This window comes from Lissotriton vulgaris, chromosome 8 (assembly GCF_964263255.1).
Source record: "Lissotriton vulgaris chromosome 8, aLisVul1.2, whole genome shotgun sequence".
NCBI lineage: Eukaryota > Metazoa > Chordata > Amphibia > Caudata > Salamandridae > Lissotriton > Lissotriton vulgaris.
The window spans coordinates 237,777,473-237,793,965 of record NC_141696.1 but is presented as its reverse complement, the minus strand read 5'-3'; positions in this window follow the sequence as shown (position 1 = coordinate 237,793,965).

Below are 16,493 nucleotides of genomic sequence, written 5' to 3'. Positions count from 1 at the left end.
ACTGGATTTACTACAAAAAGGCACATCACTTATACCGACAACTACATCTGACAATTTGGAATTAGAAGTGAGTTTTTTTAAATTAATGAGAAAACTCAAACTGAGACATCTTTTTGATAATACAATACCTGAGAAACCACCACAACAAAAAGATCAATTAGTAGGATTAAGACCTCACAGTACCTTCCAAGCTCCAACCACTCACAAAACATTGGACCTATTCGAAAATTTAGTGAAACAGGATTTGAAGAAAATCAAACACGTAAAACCAAAAAATAAAAACATCACACAAAAAGATCTTGACACCTTACACAAATTGGCCAGAAATGAGAAAATCACATATACCAAAGCGGATAAAGGTGGCGCCATCGTCATCATGAATACAGAAATGTATAAACAAAAGGTCATAGAACACATTTCAGACGAGAAAACATATTGCAAATTGGATAGAAATCCTACATTGGAATATGCAAAAATTCTGAAGCAAATCGTTCAAGGAGCAGTACAACAGGGTATCATTGAAGAAAGAACAAAAAACTTTTTAATCACCAGTGATCCAAAAAGTCCTACATTGAGAATGCAACCGAAAATACATAAAAACATCCATGACCCTCCCATGCGACCGATTGTGTCTACGAGAGGAAGTTTGCATGAACCAGTTGGTCAACTTATAGACCGGTATTGTCAACCTATAGTACAGTCCATGCGCACGTATGTTAAAGACACTACTCAATTTTTACAAATCCTTGAACAAGTGCAATGGGACCCAACACAAAAAATAATTCTATGTACAGCAGATGTCTGCAGCCTATATACTAGTATCCCCCATGATATGGGCATTGAAGCAATGGAAGCGGCTCTTTTGAAGTCAGAATTAGATCATGACTTTCAAATCTTTTTGATGGAACTAATGCACTACACTCTATATCATAGTTACTTCAAAGCAGAGGAATCATGGTACCAACAACTATCTGGCATGGCCATGGGCAATTCAGCAGCCCCAGTGTATGCGAACATTTTCATGGAATGGTATGAAAATCGTCATATACTCTCCAATAATGAATGGACTAAAAACTTGAAACTACTGATTAGATATATCGATGACTACTTCATCATATGGACAAACACCCAAGAGCTACTTCTCATGGAACTAATGAAATTTAATGAGCATGACCAAAGAATACAACTTACATGGAACATTTCTGATATATCTGTCAATTTTCTAGATGTAAAGATAACCATAACACCTGAGGGATTTGTGACCGATCTGTACACGAAACCAACAGACCGAAACAACATGTTGCTACACTCCAGCTTCCATCAACCTAATCTGATTAATAATTTACCATTCTCACAGATGGCTAGAGTGAAACGAATCACTTCGAACAAAAATACACTGAATATCAGACTGGATGAAATGATTCAAAAATTCAAAACGAGAGGTTATCCACAACCGCTATTAGATGAATCTAAAAAGAGGATTGAGCAAATAGAAAGAAAACAGCTACTAACCAGCAAAACCAAACCTCAACAAACAAGAATGGTTGTAGTATCAAAATACTCCACGGTGAGCAAGAAATACAAACAAGCCATTATGAAACACTGGTCAATTCTCAACATGGAACCTGATTTTAACCAATCTTTCAGAGAACCTCCGATCTTTGCATACACTAGAGCCAAAAATCTAGGAGAAATTTTACAACAAAAAACTCCAGTCAACATTACATTCACTGGGACAAAACCCTGTTTAAATTGCGGGAACTGTAACAGTATAATACATGGAAACACCATCAATCACCCCTCCAAAGGTTATCCAATTAAACTAAGAGTGAATGCAACTTGCGAATCAAACAATTTGATTTATGGAATCAGATGCCCCTGTGGCAAAATGTACGTGGGAAAAACAGAGAGACGCATTAAAGTGCGCCTAACGGAACACAGATCGAACATAAGACTAAAGAATACAAAATCAGCATTATCACAACATTTTACAGAAGCAAACCACAACGTTTCACAGATCAAATTCATAATATTGGAAACAGTTCAAAAAATTGAAGGGAGAAACAATAATAACTTCTTATTGATGAGAGAGAATTACTGGATACAAAAATTATCTACCCAGAAACCAATGGGGCTAAACGACAGAATCGAATTCGCTTGTTACCTATGAAGACATATATGAATTGCTTGTATTTTGACTGTATCCTGTGTATACTGCGTGTGTTCACACACTCACTTTTTTGACACCACCTTTATCATCCTTTCTGATGGCTCACAACACTAATTCCCACACCCCTCATGTGATCTTCCTTGGTTCGAATCCCGAGTTTTCCCCATTAACTTTTTTCTTAATATAATTTTTTATTATGATTTTTACAATCTTTAGAGAGTTCAGGTTATCACTAGCGTTATAATAAGCTTTCCGTTATACACGGTTCTGGCCAGAACTATATATCAATGTGCACTTCGGTTTGCACGCGACCACCGACGACCGTTCGATCGCATAGTCTTTCTTCCATGAGCTCATAGCGTCATGAGTCACATGACCGGAACTCATTATAAAAACATACTCGTACAGCTGTTTGATGTACCAGCTCGTACCGACGAGAGGACCCGCGTGGATCGGCATTTACACGCCACAACAGGTTAGTTGCAGAGACGGTTGCCTTTGAGATAGCGTGAACGTTAGAAAGGCCATAGATATGACATAGAGATGCTAGATCTTTGTTCTATTTTTGTATCTTTTCTACAGGTTTCCCTACCTTTGGAAACTTCTGACATGTGAGTCTTAACGAACAGCTTGCATGAACCACATCAATTTCTTAAATATACCCTGCATGCACTTCACGTTATCATGCTTTTTTCCACTCATTTATTAAACTTCCGTTTTAAGCACATTTTTATTGACAAACAAGCACTTATACATTATATACTAGAGAATTTATGTTTGATTAATGTCATTATTATGATTTTTTGACAGTGTCATTTTCCCTGATGAAGGGCACGTTTGCATGCCCGAAATGCATTGGACTGATTGAAATGACAATGTTTGGTACGATGATGAAAATGCCAAAAATCATTGCATTATAAAAGGAAACATATTTGAATGATACCGAATGAATTCAACAATAAATATGATTGAACAATGAAATGAACTTTCAGTGTGGAAGTCTTCTTATGTTATGGAGACGAAACTTTGAGTGCCTACGAAGGGATGGATCTAGAGTATCTTTAGACCCACAACTTAGCCAGCTTCTACGAAAGTACATATAAAACTCCAATTGATGCGATTTCGTTTTGGCTTAATCCCGCTGATGGCGTACAAGTTTGGTCAGGGGTACAGGAAAGGAGCTTCATCTGAATGCCGCTTCTGCAAGCAGGAAGAGGAAAACCTCATTCATATATTGTGCATTTGCCAAAAACTTCGAGCCCAAAGAAACTTCTGGTTGCGTCCCCTTTGGCTTCTTCTCAACATCAGGACCTGCCAGGAAGCACTAGACGTCTGCATGAGAGGAGACTCTCCGCAGTTGGCGGCTCGTTTTGTTAAGTTTATTTTAGAAATTAATTCGCCTAACTTGCTTTTTGACCAAGCATAAGCTCCTTTTCTGGTGTCATTATCGCACGTTCTCTGTTTCCTTTTTTTAATTTATAACATTTCTGTTTTAACTGCTTTGTCTATCCTTTTACTTTTAATATGTAACGTTCATCCCAGTGTATGTACATTGCAACGATTTTAATTAATTGCGCAATAAAACTTTACTTACTTACTTACTTACTTTGCAGCTGAAGCGCCGGTCTAACTTTTTCTCGGTATAGGGGGCTCATCACGCATTAGGGCGAAGGCCTAAGCCTGGGGCCCCCATGTACCATCACAGCACAGATCCTGAACTATAGGGATCGGGATGCCATCTTGCAGGCATCACAGGTGTCTGGGGACCTTCACCTCGAGAACACCACGATTTGTTTCTTCCCAGACTTTACTCTCCATGTCCAACGTCAGAGGAGGTCCTTCGAAGGGGTTAAACGAGCCCTCAGGAAACAAGGAGTGAAGTATATGATGCTCTACCCAGCTCGCCTCAAGATCCTAAACGTAAACAAGGCATTTTTTTTTGACTCACCTGAAGAAGCCAGCGACTGGCTGGGGGATGGCGAACGGTGGGCAGAAATGGAGGCCCGCTCAAATCTGAAACCTGCCAAGCTGGATGAGACCCGAAGGGCAAGGACAGATCAGCACCAGACACCCAGGAACGTGAACAGAGTGGGCCCGGGTGACTGTGGAGGGAGTAGCTGCCTGAGGTGCTTTCCGCCCCTCGTGTTGGGAGTGTACATGGATATTTGGGCACAGACTGAGCAGGGACTCAGGAAGACAATCTTGATCACCGAACTTATGTGCCGTGGGCAGGTTATAGTTTGATATCCAGACTTAATGTTCCTAATGTTGATTCAGGGAGGGCTGAGAGGGCTGGGGGGAGTGGGATCAGGGAGTTGGTTGAGGATTGATTAGAAATATCTATAATAATAATGGGTGACACTTCCGTTATTCAGGTATAGCTCTTTCTGCTGACTGCAAGCTTACGTTCCCTTTCCAAGTTGACTTGGGGTTGATGGAGCACTCTGCAAGTTTGGAAGATGGGAGGTTGGGGACCCACCGAGCAGGGAGGCAGGGCGGGGGGAGTTGAAGGGAGGGGGGCTGGTTCTTGGGGGGTGGTATGTTTTGCTCATTCTCAAACTAGTTCTTTTGCATGTGGGAATTGCTTCAACAGGACACAGTGGGCCATGGCTTATCCGAGGAGATTGAGGGCCCAAATTACAAATGGGTGAACAGACACATGTTAAAATATGGACGTGGAATGTGAACAGGCTAGGTAATAAGATTAAACAAACAGCGGTACTCTCCTGATGTGGTCCTCCTTCAGGAAACACATCTTCGAGGCAATAGATGTAAGGCACTTGAAAGATTTGGTTACCAAATGGTAGCCCATTCGGGGTTCACATCCGATTCTAGGGGGGTGGGTATACTAATTTGAAACACCCTCCCCATGGTAATTTCCGGTACATGAACAGATGACTCGGGCTGTATGGTGGCAATGGTGGGTGGATGGGAGGGGCGGCTGTTGTGCTGAGCCTTTGCTACATCCCGCCCGGTCTACACACCATGATCTTTACACGACTGGGCTCCTTCCTGGTGGACCTTCCCTGGGGAACCCTCTGGTGGCAGGGACACAAACGCTGTAATGGATGCTGACTGGAATTGCTCGGGCGGGGGAAAGGGGTTCAGGGGAGAATATTGGTTACGGGGCTTCACCATGGCTCTGGGGCTCGGAGTCTTGTGGCACACGCACCATCTCACACATAGGCAATACATGTTTTATTCGGCCAGACATGGATCCTTCTCCAGTTTTGACCACCTTTTCGCATGCACCGATCAGCTGGGCGAATTCACAGAACCCCGCATCCTGGCCAGGGGAATCTCTGATCATTCCCCGGTCAGTATCATTCTTAAGGGCCCGGTGATTAATAGGGCGGCATTCCCGAGGATAGATTTGTGGCGCCTCCAAGACAAAACCATAGGAGATAAACTCTAGGAGGGTTCCGAGCTATATTTCGAAGAGAATCGGGGTTCAGTTGAGTCCCATCTCACGTTATGGGAGGCTTACAAGACAGTGCTGAGAGGACAGGCTCAGGCTCTGATTGGGCCAAAAAGAAAGAGGAGTCCCTACAGGAGATAGAGGACCTTGAACGAGATGCAGGCACTGCGTCCTCAGTTGATCACCTTCATTTATTGGCCCTTACACAGAAGGAACTCCGGGCGCTGGTTGAGAGCGAGGTGCAAGCTTATTCCCTCACCACGCAACATCGAATTTATGACATAGGAGATAAAGCTCTGAAGCTCCTGGCGTGACTTGAACGCAGGGATAGGGAGCGCTCTTGGGTAGTCGAGGTATGGGACAAGCCAGGCTCACTTGCATCCAATAGCACTGACATAGCAGAAGCGTTTGCGTCACATTTTGAAGAGGTCTGCACCAGGACGGAACAAGACTGTGCAGAGTTCCTACAGGACTTTGCATGCCCACATTGTCCCAAGAACAAAGAGACCGACTAGAGGCAGACTTTACTGGTGAGGTGATAGGAGAGGCCCTCAATTCCCTTTAATCTTGGAAAGCGCAGGGACCAAATGGGCTCCCAGTAGAAATATACAAGCGACTGGCGAATGTCATCACAGGCCCCCCTCTCCAGATGCATCTAGAAGCGTGACAGGTGGGAAGGCTCCCGCCTGATGAAAGGTAGGCCACGATCATAGTGATTCATAGAGAAGGCAAGCCGGCTGATCAATGCTCCTAATCCCGGCCAATCTCACTTATTAACGTTGAAGCCAAGGTCTTAGCTAAGGCCCTGGCAGAAAGGCTGCCTCCGATTCTGCCGGACCTCATGCATGTTGACCAGTCAGGATTTATGCCGCGCCGGAGCACCCGCCATAATCTCCGTCGCCCATATGGCGTATTACACATGACAGAAGACGTGGGGAACACTCATACAGCATTGATGGCACTAGACGCCTCAATGGCATTCGACAGCATCGAATGACCATACCTATCTATGGTTCTCCAACGATTGGGCTTTGACCCGACATTCTGCAGCTGGGTACGTCTCTTGTACAAGCAACCGATAGCGAGAGTGAGGGTTAACAGGTCGGTGTACAGAGCTTTCCCCCTACGGAGGGGTACTAGACAGGGATGACCCCTGTCCTCCCTCCTGTTTGCCTTGGCCTTAGAGCCGCTGGCTCACTGGATCAGGAGGGATAGGTTATTCTGGGTCCTGGCGTTGAACGACGATTGGGAAGAGCGTATAACTTTATACGTGGACGATATTGCATTATACGTGGTCAGACCCTACCATTCGATGGCACAGGCGCTTCACCTCTTTGAATTATTTGGTAGCTACTCGGGATACACTATCAATTAGGCGAAGTCAGTGATCTGCCTGCTCTCGGGCCCCCAGCGGATTCTGACTAGGTGCCCTGCTTCCATTACAGTATACGGATTCAAATATCTGGGGGTACACATCACAAGAGCCTTTTCCACTATGGCCCCGAAATTATGGAACACTCTCCCCCCTGAACTTTCTAACCAACCCTCTTTGGGGATTTTCCGTAAACTCTTAAAGACATGGCTCTTCTCTCAGTCTTACTAACTGCATTATCCGTTTTCTTACTCTCTATGCCTGTCTGTGCTCCTTGCGCCTTGATGCCCCTTGGGGTTAAGTATGCGCAATACAAGTTCTCATTCATTCATTCATTCATTCATTCAAGAGATAGGGTGGAGTTCCTCACCAAGAACCTGGAACCCCAACTGATGCACCTGGGAACGGACGTGTGCCATTGGAGGTTGCTACTTCTTTCCCGCATGGGATGAGCTGCAATGTTCAAAATGCTAGCATTGCCTAGACTCCTTTACATTTTTCAAAATACGCCGTATCCGATTCCGAATGGGATTTTCACACAAATATCTCAGGCAGTGCGGACGTTGCTCTGGGATGGTGGCAAACCCAGGATAGCGTTGCTCAAGCTAATGAGAGGACTGTATGATGGAGAGCTGGCCCTTCCAGACATACAGTTGTACTACTGGGCCTCCCTGCTACAGGTGATCAACCACTGAGTATATGCGGCTAGATTGGCACCAGCATATAGAGTTGACTGGTTGGTCATGCCAGGAGGAAACTGTGAGCCATTGCTTTACACCTGCAAGCCAAGGAAGGACTGGCCTTCGCTCACAGGGGTTATGGTTCAGTGTTGAAGGGAGGCAAATAAGTTCCTGGGGTGGATGGGCTCCCTGACGGACAGACCCACTCTATGGCTTGGTGATCAGCTAGCAGAAGTGACCCAGCTGTATGGCTTTCGGGGGTGGAAACTAATAGGCATTGAGTACTTGGGAGACGTATGGAAAGGGGATGCCCCCACTCCTTTGACTGTATGGAAAAAGAATACAATCTTCATGACTCCCAACACTACCATTACATATGCCTCACTCACGCTCTACGTTTACACATACAGAGCGGCACGTCCATCCCGGAGTATTCCCCTATGGAGGATAGGCTGCTCCTGGACCCCATACTGGAGAAACCTACTTCCACTATCTACCCCAAACTCATAAATAACATGCCTGACCCATTGGTGTCACTACGAGGAAAATAGGCGAGCTGCATAGCTGCCCTGGAGGATGATGATTGGCAGGATGCCCCGCAAAGCCCGCATGAGATAGCCATTCCCTCCAGGTTCTGCTTGGTGCAGTTTAAAAGTTTACATCAAGTATATTACCCTCGTACTCACTTGTATGCCTGGGGAAGGAGTCAGTCGGCCCTCTGTGCACGGGGGTGTTGAGGTGAAGGCTTCTTCTACCATATATTATGGGAGTGCCCCGGGATAGTGCCCTTCTGGACTAAGGTGGCGGACACTATGGCAGTGGTTGTGGGTTCACCGGTCCCGCTAGAACCCAGGTGGTTACTGCTAATGATCAAGGGGGCCACTGACTGGTCCAGATACAATGAGACTTGGCTGGCAAAAAGAAACATCACCAGTGGCTGGGGAGCGCAGGCTCCTCCGCAGTAGGACCAGTGGTTGTGGGACCTAGATTGGTGCCAGGGAGCTGAGGAGTTTATTTCCAAGAGTAGAGGTTGCACCAAGAAAGGAAGGAGGTCTGGGGGCCTCACATTGTACTGTGAAATTTTATTTTACCACATGCTATATAAACACTGTCCTGTAATGTCTGATAATATGAGCACAGTTAATAAAAAGATTTTTTTTTTTTAAACAGGAGGTCAGAAGCAAAAATGACAGGGGAAAAACATGCCAAAAATGCCAGATCTAACATCTGTCAAATGTTGTTCTTCACTACCCAATTAGAAAATGTGACCAGTTAGGTCAATAATGTTGCTGCTAATGTTTTTTTATTTTTATAGCATGTGTTATCTACCCAAATATTTCCTAAGTATTGTGTATTGTAATGTAACGCATTTCTGACCAAAACATTTTTGCAGCGTTTCATTTACAAGGCTCCTTCCACATTTGATCTCTCCTGTTCACTACTTTCAACTCCCTAGTCAACCCTAGTAGTGTGGGATCGCCTTAGGGCATCGGAAAATGGCATGGCAACAAATTGGTGTGTTGGTTAGAGTGAAAATTGTTGTTAGTTGGTATGTTACCCTGTCTGCATATTTGCATGTATTTTTCATCTCTGTCCATGTGTGCATGGATGTTGTGTATCATGAGCATGTATGCAGTATACAGGGATCACTGACAGAATATCGGAAACAGAAATATTGTGTGGACAGAATTTTGTCAAAAAGATAAGTGCATATTGGAAAGTACAGATTTACTATCCTCAATTCCACATCTAGGTACCTTGCAGGTATATATATCATCATATATCATCAAGGTACATATATGTAGAATAATATATAGTAAAACTTTGCTTACCTATAGAAGTTTACCTTCACAGTATTGTTGTACTCAATATCCATCATATTTTTTGTTTCCAATGTTCTGTGTAAATACCCTATAGAGAAACAAAATCTTTTGGTTTGCCAACGCCTGTTCTGTTTATTTGTCTATGATCCTTATTTGTAGATGTTTCTTTCTCTGCTCATCTTGTCTCTCATATTTTCACTACTATATCGCATTCAGTGGCATATGTACAAGCCTCTATCGCCACCCCAACTTCACCTATAGTGGCGTTGGGGTGGTGATAGGGGCTGGGCCTTATGTACAAGGCAGCGTTAAGCCACTTAAAGTGGCTTAACTCTGCCTTGTACATAAGGCTCCCTATCACACTATGTTTAGTGTGAAAGGGTTGGGCAGTGGGTGTTGCGGTGGGCGTTCCACCGCAACACCCATTCATTTTGACACTAATACAAGGGTGGCGTACCTAGGAGGCAGCACCAAAATTAAGAACAGTTAAAAGCAGGTGAAAGATGGCGAAATGAGGAGAAATGCATTATTTCTCCTCGTTTTTGCATTTTCCATGTATGCTGCCTTGTGTAGCACCCATGGAAAAAGCAAACTGCAATTATTTGTTTATGTACAGGAAGGTATGGTGCAAGGATGCCTGCGTTGGTGCTAAGTTGCAAACTTAGCGCCATCTAGGGGGAAACGCAAGGGTGCACCACATTCATGTAAATATTGTGCAGTCTTGTGTTTCAGAAGTGGAGAAGAGAGGCGTTAAGCCAGAAGGGCCAACGCCTCTCTCCTCCACTTCTTTGTACATATCCCCCTGAGTCTATGTTTGTATGCCTGCATTGTCATTTTTTGTCCCATGGCTTTGACCAGCATGTTCTTTCAATGCACGTGTTCTCACCTGTTTCTCACAGAAAGAATGAAACTTGCATTCAAAAACAAAGTAAACAAATTTGATACCACAGTTTCAAAAGTAAGACCCGTTCCCACACTCCAAGGTACACCACACAAGCCACAGGAATGTTATGAACTCAACAATGCTGTTTAGCATGGCCAAGCACACACTATATTGGCAAACTATAATAACAGCATGAGCAATGGAATTCTGGAATGTGCCCATTCAGTTTTAGATCACCTTGTATTGTTGTTAAAGCAGAAAAAGCAAAACATGTTATCAGAAATCTCAGTGACGTTTTGCTAAGTGCTAAATAACACATTGTCATAAATGGTGTGATACAACCAACACATTTATAAAATATTACAGTCCTATAATTGTAGTGTACATTGAACAAAACGTAGAGATTGTGTGTGTCTATGAGCTATGGTTTTAGGCATTATTGAAAGAACTGTGTCTGTGTGGACTATGCATGGAATGTGCTTGTTTGAAGACTTTTCTCTGCAGTTTTTGAGTATTATCAGGCAAGAGGAGGACCGTTGTTGTGAGTGAAATTGTTGCTATCGGTTTGGAACTTGGAACAGGGCAGTGAATACGGGTTGCTGCAGGATTGAAAGTAATTTTCTAGCTGATTGATCTATCTGTGCTAAGGGAGCAGCATGGTGTTTTGGTGCATGGTGTAGGTTGTGTTCTTTTGTGCTCAGGGAAATGTCCTGTAACTAACTGTGTGTTGTATTTTCTGACTGAGGGGAATGGTATCCGTGAGCGTAGTAGCGCCTGCGCAAAATGGGGGTGGTGCGTACTTTGTCAGCTCAAATTCAATGTGAGAGAAGTTGTATGATATCCAGGGCTTTCAGTGAGCCGTGGCCTTTGCAGGTAAGAGCGGTGGGGGGTGGGGCTGTGTGTGTGTGGGGGGGTTCGATGGATGATGATGAGCGAAAATATATTATTTAATTAATTTTCACTCATCATCATCCATCGAAATACCCCCACGCAGCCCCACCGCTCTTACCTGCATGGGCCGCGACTGCTTTAAGTAGGATAAAAAACTGGGGCGGGTCTCTCATAGGGGGGTGGCCAATGTAATTTGGGGCATGGCTTAAAACACAAGCTAAAAATCTGCACTCAGTATAGTGTGCTGCCCCGAAAAATATGTTGCTGCTTCTGTTCATTCATTCGGATATATAAAACAACAAGAAACATTTCACCTACATCAAGCCAGGACTATTTGCTTTGCCAATGGTTGCAAATTGCGTAAGATAAATAAAAAGCAACAACTATTACTCCGTTGTATATCATTTTGAAAATGCTTCTTTTCTTGTCCGCGAGGTTGTGGCTAAGGCTAGAGTTGCCGACTTTCGAGCTGAGAAAGCAGGTTCGAGCCTGACTTCAACAAAAATAGAGGTGTATATTAGCAAGCGGCAGCGATAATTATCGCTGACCGCTGCTAACGTGAGGAAATCTATTGCCTGCTATCGCTGGCGATAATCTCCAAGATAGCATTGTATAACAACGCTTATCGCCATGGAGATAAAAATCCCCATGTATCCATGTAATCCACCTCCCATTTGATTACATGGCTAAGTCAGGTCACAAGCACCCATTAGGAAAGTACCGTTAACTGTGGTTAGAGCTACTTTTCCTAACGCTCTGCTTGTGAGCGTGCAGCTTGATAAAAGGAGAAATGTTGCTTAGCGACATTTCTCCTATTATTTTGCCCTGGAACACCCACTTTGCATCTCATTGGAGATGCAAAGCTGGGCGTTGTTGACAAGGGCGCAAAATCAGCAAAACACGCAATAGCATGTCTTTGCTGATAGGGAGATTAAATTATCGCCGCTTTTCGGCAGAAAACGGCCGCATAAGCTGCGATAATTTCATATCGCCCGCCTTGCTAATATGCCCCAGAGAGTCCAATAGGGACCCATCTTGGCACTAGCTTTTAAGAACTGTCGGTGCTGAGCACCAGCCAGACATGGCCACTTAAAGCCCTGATGGTATCCGAGTGTCCTATAGAGAGGTGTGTGTGTGTCTGTGTGTGTGCATGTGTGTATGACTGTGAGAGAGACAGAGGCTAAAGATGACAAACCACTGCTCAGTGATCAGTGGCTGGAATATATGTGGGGAGAATGCTCCATTTCCAAACGCATTTCTCTAGTGACCTCTGAGAGCAGAATAAATGAGAGCTAGCCTGCAACTTATACATAGTTAGTAAAGAACATTTGTAAGTATAATTTGTGCTTTAATGTTTACAAAAAGGCCAGGTAGACTTTCAGACGTGACAAGTTAGCCATCCTCTTCTACGTTCGGAAAAGGCATCACCACATCAGGTTGACAGTTGGCACCTGATTAACAAAGGCAAACTTACACATTTGTGTAAGTTTACTCTTTTTCAGTAGTCACAAAGCTGCATTTTAATAGTAAGTTTACGAGAGTGGAGACTCCCCGATAGGGGCAGAGAACTCCACAAATAAAATAGTACTGACCTATATTTTTATGTGCAGAGCTCTCCTCCCCAACTGTGGAGTCTCTGCACTGGTAAACTTACTATTAAAATGCAGTTTTACAAATACTGAAAAAGGGTAAACTTATGCTAAGGTGTAAGTTTACCTTTGTAAATCAAGCCCTCAGTTAACGGCGATTATTGCCATCACACGCTGTGGAAGCCTCTGAATTTTTGGAAGGCCCGAGAAAGGGCTTTTCCAAGAAATTCAGACTTATCTGCAAAGAATAACATTTTTGTATAGTGGTTGCCCCACTTTTTTGGAATGCTTTTGCTGGCATTGAGGCAAGACACTCTCATTCAATATCTCAGCACATGTGCTTTTCTTCCCTAGCAACAATTTGTAAACCTGATTAAACCCAATTTGCTTACTTCACTTTACAGTAAGTCTATAACAGGTTGGTGTATGACATGCATCTGTAGTGTGGAAGTTCGAGACCCCTTCTCCTGACCCTGCCTGTCCTCAATTTGAGGCTTTCAGTCTTATATCCAAGGAAGACTTTTGTAACATCTTTTCCACTATTAAAAGCGGCTCTCCCTCAGACCCAGTCCCGATGCACATTCTAAAGCAAACCCTAAACATCATTGCCCCCGTAGCCACTGAGCTACTTAACTCGTCACTATCTTCGGGCATAGTGCCCCCGAGCTGGAAACAGGCCAGAGTCAAAACGCTTTTAAAGAAACCAGGATTAGACACCTCCGATTTGGCCAACTTTCGCCCAATCTCGCTCCTACCTGGATTGAGCAAAGTGGCCGAAAAAGTGGTGAATAGGCAGATTTCAGAGTACCTAGAGTCTAACCACCTCCTCAGTGACTCTCAGACTGGTTTTCGCCCGGGTCAGGGCACAGACACCGCCCTTCTGGCGGTGACTGAAGAGGTAAGATGCATCTTGGATTCAGGGGGATCAGTAGCTCTGATCCTCCTGGATCTGAGTGCTGCATTCGATACTGTAGATCATGTAGTCCTGGCCCAACGCTTGGCCCTGCTGGGCATTACAGGATCAGCCCTTAAATGGTTGCAGTCTTACCTGGAGGAGAGATCCTTCAGGATCTGGGAAAATGGGTCCATGTCGAAGGCCTTCCCTCTTCAGTGTGGGGTGCCGCAGGGCTCCTCCCTCAGCCCCACACTGTTTAATGTCTACATGGCCCCGTTAGAGAAGGTAGTAGCCCCATTTGGGATTAAATCCATAAGCTACGCAGACAACACCCAGCTTGTCGTCTCGTTCTCACAACACGGGGGCCGCCCGGTCGACCTCCCGGACTGTCTTACAGCCATTTCTTCCTGGATGTCTAGCTCGAAACTTAAGCTAAATGGATCTAAGACGAAGATCATGCTCTTAGGCAATCAATTCACCTCTCTGCCCCCTGAGATGTGGCCCGCTTGTATGGGAGATCTTCCACCCCCCAAGCAGCAAATCAAAAGCCTAGGGATCTGGTTCGAACCCCAACTGACCTTCAAGACCCATGCGCAGAAGGTGGTTGGAGGCTGCTTCGGCCTGCTACGAGCAGCCCGGAAGGTCCTCCCTCTCCTTCCGTTTCAATCCAGAAAGCTGCTAATCCAGGGTTTGATTCTGTCCAAACTGGATTATGGCAACTCCCTCTTCCTTGCAGCCCCTCATGCCACTATTAATACTCTTCAGCGAGCTCAGAACGCCGCAGCCAGGCTGCTGATGGGGGCGCCGAGACGGGCCTCAGCCAAACCACTGCTGAAAGCCCTGCACTGGCTCCCCATCCAAGAGCGGATCACTTTTAAGTCTCTCTGCATCGCACATAAGACTTTGCAGGGTAAAGGCCCTCCGGCCTTAAGAGGACTGATCCGACCTTACAAGTCGACCAGGGCCCTTCGCTCAGATAGAGAAAATCTGGCCATTGTTCCAAGAGTGAGGAAGGCACGAACAGGAGGCCGCCGGTTCTCACTGAATGTGTCAAATAAATGGAATGCCCTTCCTAGAGAACTCCGAATGGAACCGGGTCATCTGAAATTTAGAAGAGCACTCAAAACCTTTCTGTTCCCTACCATCCCCTAACTCTGCATCTCGCTTGAGTTCATCAGGTTCAGATTAGGATTAGCGCTGGGACGCTCCAGGGCAGCCATGCGCTCTACAAGTCCAAATCAAATCAAATCAAATCAAATCAAGTTAACCATCACATATGGACTGTAATATATATATATATATAATTACACAAACTAAATTATATGACTTCAGAGAACACCATTGTGTCCTAGCTGAACGAAGTTTTTAACCCCTGCAGTGACTCATATCAGAGACAAATGCTCTTGAATATATCAAAATGTATCGTTCTACATTGACTAAGTCACATCTAAATGAACCTACAGTGTGAGTGTATAATGGATAAATGTGGAACATAATAAATATTAAAGAACACTGGAACACATTGGACAGTAGCTGCTAAATAATCTGGCTTTACTTTGTATAAATAGGGGGGTGCCCATGATGTTTCTGGTAAAAGACTTTTTGCACACCGTGATACAGGGGCTTACATTCATGACAAAGCACCAGCATGTATGTGAAAGTTGCCTTTATCAGCAAGCACTGATGAGCATCTTATGCATAGCATAGACAACATAAAGAGATGCATTTGATATATTTTAATAAACAGACTACATAGTAATATATATTTTATTATATATAAATATAAGAACATATATATCTATATCTATATCTCTCTATATATATATCTATAGAGAGAGAGAGAGAGAGAGAGAGAGAGAGAGAGAGAGAGAGAGAGAGAGAGAGAGAGAGAGAGCTAAATATAACTTACGTGTGGATGTAAGGGTGCATGAATGGGTGTGAAGTGGGTGTTTGGGTGATTGAGTGTGTGTAAACGACTGTCTGGGTTAGTGGGTATGTGGGTGGTGGTATGAGTGTGAGAGAGGTTGTATAGAAGAGTATTTGCTTGTCTCAGTGACTGTATATGTGAGTGAGTACATGTGTTAGTATATGTATGAGTAAGTATTTGAGTGCAGGAGTAACTATGTGGGTGAGTGAGTGGCTCTGTGAGGGATTGTATGGGTAAGTGAGTAGGTGTGTGAGTAGCTGTAGAGGTGACTGATTCAGTGTGTGAGTGGCTGTAAGGATGTATGAGTGGGTGTGTAAGTGTCTATGTCTGTATGACTAGATATGTAAGTGGCTGTATTGGTCAGTGAGCAGGTTCATGAGCGGCTATACATGTGAGCTAGTGGTTGCATTAGTGGCTATATGGGTGAGTTGATAACTGTGTGGCTCTATGGGTCAGTGAGTAGATGTGTGAGTGTATGGATCTGAGAATGGGTATGTTAGTGGTTATGTGGGAGTGGGTGTATACAAGGTTTTATGAGCGTGTAGGTAGGTATGTTAGTGGTTCTGTGGATGATGTCATCAGTAATGTCATCAGTGATGTTATTTGAGATGTCATCAGTGATGTTATAAACGGTGTATGCGAGTGCTTGTATGGGTGAGTGAGTGGTTTATTTGAGAGACTGCATGGGTCAGTGATGGTATGTGTGAGTAGCTGTATGGGTGAATAGATGGGTGTGTGAGTAGCTGTTTGTATGAGTGTGTTGCTGTGTGAGTTGCTGTATAAGTAAGTGACTGGTTGTATGAGTGAGTGAGTGGCTGTTTGGGTGAGTAAGTGATTGTGTGAGT